This window comes from Apodemus sylvaticus, chromosome 23 (assembly GCF_947179515.1).
Source record: "Apodemus sylvaticus chromosome 23, mApoSyl1.1, whole genome shotgun sequence".
Classification (NCBI taxonomy): Eukaryota; Metazoa; Chordata; class Mammalia; order Rodentia; family Muridae; genus Apodemus; species Apodemus sylvaticus.
In genome coordinates, this window is record NC_067494.1 from 14,438,998 (window position 1) to 14,445,797 (window position 6,800).

The following is a 6,800-nucleotide window of genomic DNA, read 5'->3' on the forward strand; positions in this document are numbered from 1 at the left end:
CGGGGCGACCCGCGGCCTCTGCGTGGATCAGCACCGGCGTGCGGACAGCGTCTGCGGCGGGGCGGAGCCTGGCGTGCTGGGGCGGCTCGGGGCGGGACTTCCGCAGGCGCGCAGCGGGGAGGAGGAGGGGACTTCCCGGAGTTGCCTGGCTGCCCTGCATCGTGATCACACCCTAGGCAGCGTGGGTGTTTGGGCCTAGCAGGCATCACTAAGCAAGCAGACCCGCGCAAGGCCATAGCTCACAGGGTAGAGCGCTCGGGGTTGGATGGGAGAGTCAGTAAATCCATCAGTCTAAAGTCCGGGACTACTCCGGAGAGCGACCAGCACAGCCAGGCAACCACAGACAACTTTGCCAGGGTTTTGGCTTGCAGCTTCGTTGCATTATGTATTATTGAAAAGATTTGGACTATGGTCGGTAATAAAGGAAACAGAACATTTACATTCAGGTTCTAATTCGCCTTTCAGTTTCGTTTAGAGAACTTAAACACCAGATGTTCAGCAACAGAGAGCAGAACTTGTAGGGAGGCAAAAGCCAGGTGGTATGGGAAGGAGGGTGGAGCAGATTGATGATCCCGCATCAGTTTACTGGCTGTTGGAACGGAGGACACCTGACTTAGTTTGACTGATAGGACACAACACTCTTCAGTGTGCGGCTTTAAGATCAAGATATCATCGTACTCATTTCTAAAATCATAGATGGTCTCATTGTCCTCACAGAGTAGAAGGCGCCTCCTAGGCTTCCCTAATCCCACTCAAGACCCCTCATCCTTATATTCTAAGTCACCATCTCAATCGTAGAATGCCTGTATATATACAAGATCCCAAGTTCAATCCCTAGCAACACACGCATACACACACACACACACACACACACACACACACGGTATCTCACTATGTAGCACACACAGGCTGGCCTTGAACTCATCTACTCCGGCCTTCTCCTGAGTGCTGAGATCACAGGGTCGCACCACCTCTGTTCTCATCTCGTAATTTAATTTTACAGATGAGAAACCAGCCACACTCACTCCTGTGCCAGCCTAAGGTAAACTCTCCACCTGCAGCTGCTCTGCTCCGGCCTCCCTTCCTGAAGCCACCTGCTCTCCTGTTGGTTCCCTGTTTCCTTTCTCTCTCATCATTCTCCAAGTTCCCCTCTCACCTCCACCCTGGAGATGTAATATAGTTATGGCCCGTCATTTCCCCTCCCTGTGCCCAACTCCTCCTGCCTAGGAAGCCACAGTCTCAACCCTCTCCTGCCCTCAACTGCTTGCTTGGTCTTTTCCTGTATCAAAACTCCTGTCGTTCACACAATTACAGGATCCCCAAATCTCTCATATCTCACTCTGTTCTACACCGCCAAAAGTTTCTTATCTCCACTTCCCTTCAACGTAGTTTCATTTTCCACTCTCCTCTCTCCCTCCTTGGACTACACACACCTAATGTGTGTGTGTGTGTGTGTGTGTACATTTCAAAGTTAAGCCTGAAATCAAACATACTAGATAGCAGGTGGTCCTCATACTCTTCAGAGATCTCTGAATATGACATTTCAAGTTAATAATTAGAGAGACATTGAAGTTAATAATTTAATAATTAGAGAGACATTGAAGGGCTTCCTAGCAGCAGGCCTGGGCATGGTAAACATGGCTCTGCCAGCCTTGCCCTTCCCCCCTTCCCTCTGCCTTGCTAAACTGTTAGATTACATTCCTAAAGCCACCCAGGTCGAGCCCCTCCTCTGGCCACTTGCTCCCTCTGAGGCTGCCGACCAAGGGCCAGCAGTCAGAAGCCCTCCCTCTTTTGGCTGACCTCATTAACATGCCCAGTTAAAATTAGCCAGCTCATCCTAGCGGGGATTTCCTTTTTCAGTTTACAAACTGTCATTTTCTTATAGGTGTGTTTTTCTCCTCTCTATCCTTTGTCTCACAGGGGCAAATAAATCTTTGTTTTGGGGTGTCTTGTGCCAACTTCGAGGTCCTTTCAAACACAGTGATGCCTAACCCAGATCTTGTGGTCACCAAAGAAGACAGATAGGGCGCAGTGATGATAGTGACTCCATCTGGATTGTGGTAACACTAACCACTGGGAAAGCTGCCCACGCCTCACTGGATGGCTTGGCGCCAATTGGAAACATTTTTGGGATAATTGCCCTGCTCTGCCTAGTCAAAATGATGTCAATTTTTCCAAGTACAAAAACAAACAAACAAAAATCTCTAAGATCTGAATCTGACAGCCCAAGGCTACTGCCCTGTGTGACAGCTGAAGGCCGACCATTGCTGCCCGGCCATCAAGACCAGGGGAGCCTAGGGCTATTGTCTAGGTCGTGAAAAATCTCTGCTGTTTGAACTGATGGAGGCCATTAGATTATACCTCCTCCTATAATCCATCCTCAGATCTCTGACGATATTGACTGACCTGCCTAACCGCACACTGCTCACTCTCCCCCACTCACCCCTTTCCCTCACCCACAGTCAGAATACACACCCAGTATTCCAAACCCCTCACACCCCACCATTCACTTGCTTGTTGGGGGTTGGTCTGGTGCTGTGGATACAAATCGTAATTCTGAACACCAAGATCTGGTTGTTCCCAGTGAGCGAATTCTCAGGTGCACGATCCTTTGTTGTGGGAACCTTGCTCCCCAGCACCTTGAATTCCCCCACCTGTCTATTCCTTGTCGTCTTCTCCTTCCCCAAGTACCAGGACCACGAGCCTAAAAGTTTCAAATGTACAGCCAAGATAAAAAATTTCCCGTAAACTCCTTCAGTATTTAGTTTATCTGTCCTAGCAGATTTCAAATCAACTAAAAACTGCTCCAGCAACTTGCCAGCTCCAGATGTTCCCTCAGAATCTACATCCTAGACAGCTCCAAAGCAACCAGCCCCAGACTTCCTAGCATCACAAACTGCCCCATTCCTGCCTGAACTGCTTCAATCCTGCCTGAACTGCCTCAATCCTGCCTGAACTGCTCCAAACCTGCCTGAACTGCCCCAATCCTGCGTGAACTGCCCATCCCTTAATTTTACAGATAAGAAACAAGATGCACAAAACTGAAAGATTATATTTCCTGCAACCAGGTGGGTCTAACTTTTCTCTGAACATGCTAATGAAGTAGTCAGTATACTTAGACCTGCCCTCCATATCTTCATCTGTACCCCTTTCATGGAGTCTTCTCTGCCTGCTGGGACAGATTTAGCTCTCAGGTGACTCTATCCCCACCCTGTGTTGGAAGCAGTTGTGAACAGCTGGCCTAGATGAACCACTCAGAAGTTTTCTTCTAGGATATAAGATGGGGAACAGAGAGACACAAGCTAAGTCAGTGTGGGAGGAATTGCTGAGGGGTCAGGTAGGCTGGGCGGGGCTACTGTAGGGAGACAGAGGGAGGGAAATGTGGACAGAGGAGGAGTTATAGCCAAGGGCACCTGACTCACTAGAAAGGGCTGCTTGTTCGCTCGCTGGCTGGCTCCACTCTCTCTTACTCTCTTGCCTGCCTTCTTGCTCTCCCTCTGTCCTCTTGTCCCCCTCTTTCCCCATTCCCCTGCTCCTCCCTCTCCACATGTTCCTGTGCTCATGGCCAGCCTTTTCTCCCCCGCCCCCCACACCCACTCTACATTTCTCTGTGTAAAACTGTGCCCACTTCTCAGGGCAGGCCTGAAGCTAAATACCTTTTCCAGGGAGGAATGTCTAAGAAGGAAAGCTAGTTGGCTAAGCCCTCCAGGCCTTTAGGTACCTCATTAAAATGGAGATCTGTCTTGAGCCTACAGAGGGGCTTGTGGCATTGCCCTTACATGCTGAGAGACACAAATCTCTGGGGAGCTGCAGCTAGTGGCAGGGGCTGGTGCCTGGGAACAGGTAAAGCTTCCACTATCCCTTCAGTGTCGCCCGGGCTTTTAGCCTTAGTTCATCCCGGGACCATGCTACCTTTCACAGACCCACACTTAGTAATGGAGCACTGAGAGAAGAAGAAGGGGAGACAGGAACTTCCTGACCCTACTTATCACCAGGGGGTCCCTTGACCACATACTTATGACTTCTAGTTGGGAAACCAACATACACACACACACACACACACACACACACACACACACACACACACTAATATATCTGGGCAGTGGTGTTCCAGGCACTTGAGAGGCAGGCAGATCTCCATAAGTTCAAGGTCAGCATTGTCTATATCGCAAGTTCCAGGCCAACCAGGGCTACACAGAGAAACCCTCTCTTGACAAGCAAACAACAACACCCAACTCCAAAAATTATACTAATGTATGCGTAGGTATACATGAGTGTGTACATGTGTGTGTGTATGTACAAGTCAGAGGACAACCTTGGATACAGGTTTTTAACACACCTGCCAGTCCACATTTGAATTGATTGTACTTAGGTTGGACACTCATTGGAGGAGGTTCTACAGAGGAGTTTAAATCCCTACTTCTACCCCCTTCATCACGCCGAGGACAGGGACTATTCATTGAACGTCTTCTGGGTAGCAGACCACCCAGCTGATTTCACTTCAGCCTCTCCATCATTTAGTGAGCACCAGTTTATTTGTCTCTCCAAGCCACTGATGAAATGCTGGGGCCAGCCAGACTAACTTAGTAAGTTACAGCAACTTCCCTGAGGGCTAAGCCTCGCTTGTTGGTGCCATCTGGTGTCTGAATGGAATTTGCAGTGCTTCTGTAAGAGCCAACAGTGGCTTCTGAAGGCACACAGCAAAGGTCTGTTAAGAAAGCCATCCTTCTGTTTGTTTGGGTTGGATTTTTTGTGTTGTTGGGCTCTTTTTTTTTCCTTCTTAAGGTCAATGTCACTGAAGTGTGGTTTATAGGTGGTAACACATTTACTTTAAGTGCTGAGGAAGTTCTCTCATTGGCATCTTTTTTGGAGCTCAACTGATTGGAGGGAGATGCCTGACTGTGTTTTTAACTTCTCTATTTGGGGGCTGCAGAGATGGCTCAGCAGCTGAGGGAATATTGCTTTGACAGAGGACCTGAGTTCAATTCCCAGCATCCATGTTGGGTAACTCACAACTGCCTAATGGTCCCCGGATGCATATTCTCTCTCAGAGTGAGATAGAGGACCATCAGGGCTGTAACCATGTTGGAAAGGAACATGCGTTTTAAGGAGAGCCACCTGTGTCATCAGACAACTGAAAGAATGGACCCTTAAGGGCCCATTAAGGGCTGGACTTCATCAGGAATCGCATGTTGGGTGAAGGATAAAGTGGGTAGGAGGCAAGGTTACAGAAAGGCTCAGTTAGAGGTAGAGTGTGGGTAAGGGGCCAGGTCGGTGTCCTGGCTGCTTTTATGTCAACCTGTCACAAACTAAGAATCATTTGAGAGGAAGGAAACTTGATAGAGAAAATGTTTCCATAAGATCCAGCTCTGGGGAGTTTTTTTTTAAAAAATTAATGATAGATGGGGCGGGGGTGGGTGGGTGGGGGTGGGGGGCATTTTGAGTGGTGCTATACTGAGCACCTATTTTTCTTGTTTTATCAAACAATTATGAAACTTTGAGGAAAAACTTGCACATAACTGTGGAGTCCTGAGTTCCTGAAGCATGTAATGAAGACCCAATTCTATGCAATCGGCAGCAGCACTTTCGTGAGATCTTGTCATTCTGTCAGACTTAGCGGATGCATCTTTCGCTCAGCTGTGCTATTCTGAAAGGAATACTCGCCCATGCTCAGAGACGTCGTCTACACCCTTGACTCCTGAAACAGTTACTCAATCCACTGACTTAACCATGCTTGACACTCAAATCTTGATCATATTCCAAGAAGATGTGGAAACTTAAATCTTTTCTCTAAATAGGATGCGCTGCAACTGGACACAGGAAGACCTTGGGCATCAAAACTGTCTTCTTGAAGATTGCCAGATACTCAGCTTTCCATTTCCTGTTTCGTCTTTGTGAATTCTTCTTCCCTTGTCACTGGCCCTGGCCTTTTCTCCAAGCTTCTGCAGTTTTTCCCGTGAAGCATCAAAATCAGTCTTGGTTTTGCTAATGGGATAACGTAACCTGCATAGTCTTCATTTCCAACAAAGGAATCGTGAAGTCAGACAAATTCCTCATGATGCCGAATAACTGAAAATTCATTTTGCTTAAAATTTGGCAATGCACTTTTTGTGTGAACAGTGGATTTGACTTTATCCCTTTCACTGAGAGCATCCGCAATGTCCACTTGAAGAGCAGCATCACTTTGGAGATCTACAATTATTGCTTTAAGTCCAACGTCTTCCTCCGAGAGGAAGCCGGGGCCATCATCCAGGCATACCATTATGACTGCTGCAGAATCCAGGGCTCGCCGGGAATTCTTTACCCATTGGTTTCTGGATATACACACTGAGTGGTAAGATGACAGGTCCGTATGCAATCTCTATGACAAGTTCAGCTGTCTTTCTTCTATGGGGTCAGGAAAGGATTTGTTACTACCATGCCCAACAGACCCAAGTCTTCTTGCCAGGGAATCTTTATGGAAGAACTTCTTAAGATCACAATAAAAAATTAGAATCTTGGCAGTCTTCATCACAGTTTTGAAATTTTGCCCCAGATTGTATGTGAAAAAAGTAACAACAACGGTGTTGATAAAGGTATTTGCTTTACTCACATAGAGATGGGCAATGCGAACCCGAGAGGCTGAGTTCAGGGCCAGCCTGGTCTACAGATTGAGTTCCAGCACAGCTAGGGCTACAGAGAGAAACTTTGACTCAGAAAAAACGAGACACAAACACAAACAATCAAACAAGGCAATTTCCTGGTGTGGTAGTTCACGCCTTTGATCTCAATACTCAAGAGGCAGAAGCAGACAGATCCCT

General features: G+C 47.6%; 1 pseudogene; it reads right to left on the reverse strand.

The window, feature by feature from the left end:
- Nucleotides 1-461: 461 nt before the first annotated feature.
- LOC127673498 (sorting nexin-6-like) lies at nucleotides 462-6,331 on the reverse strand (annotated as a pseudogene).
- Between the last annotated feature and the right edge of the window lie 469 nt (nucleotides 6,332-6,800).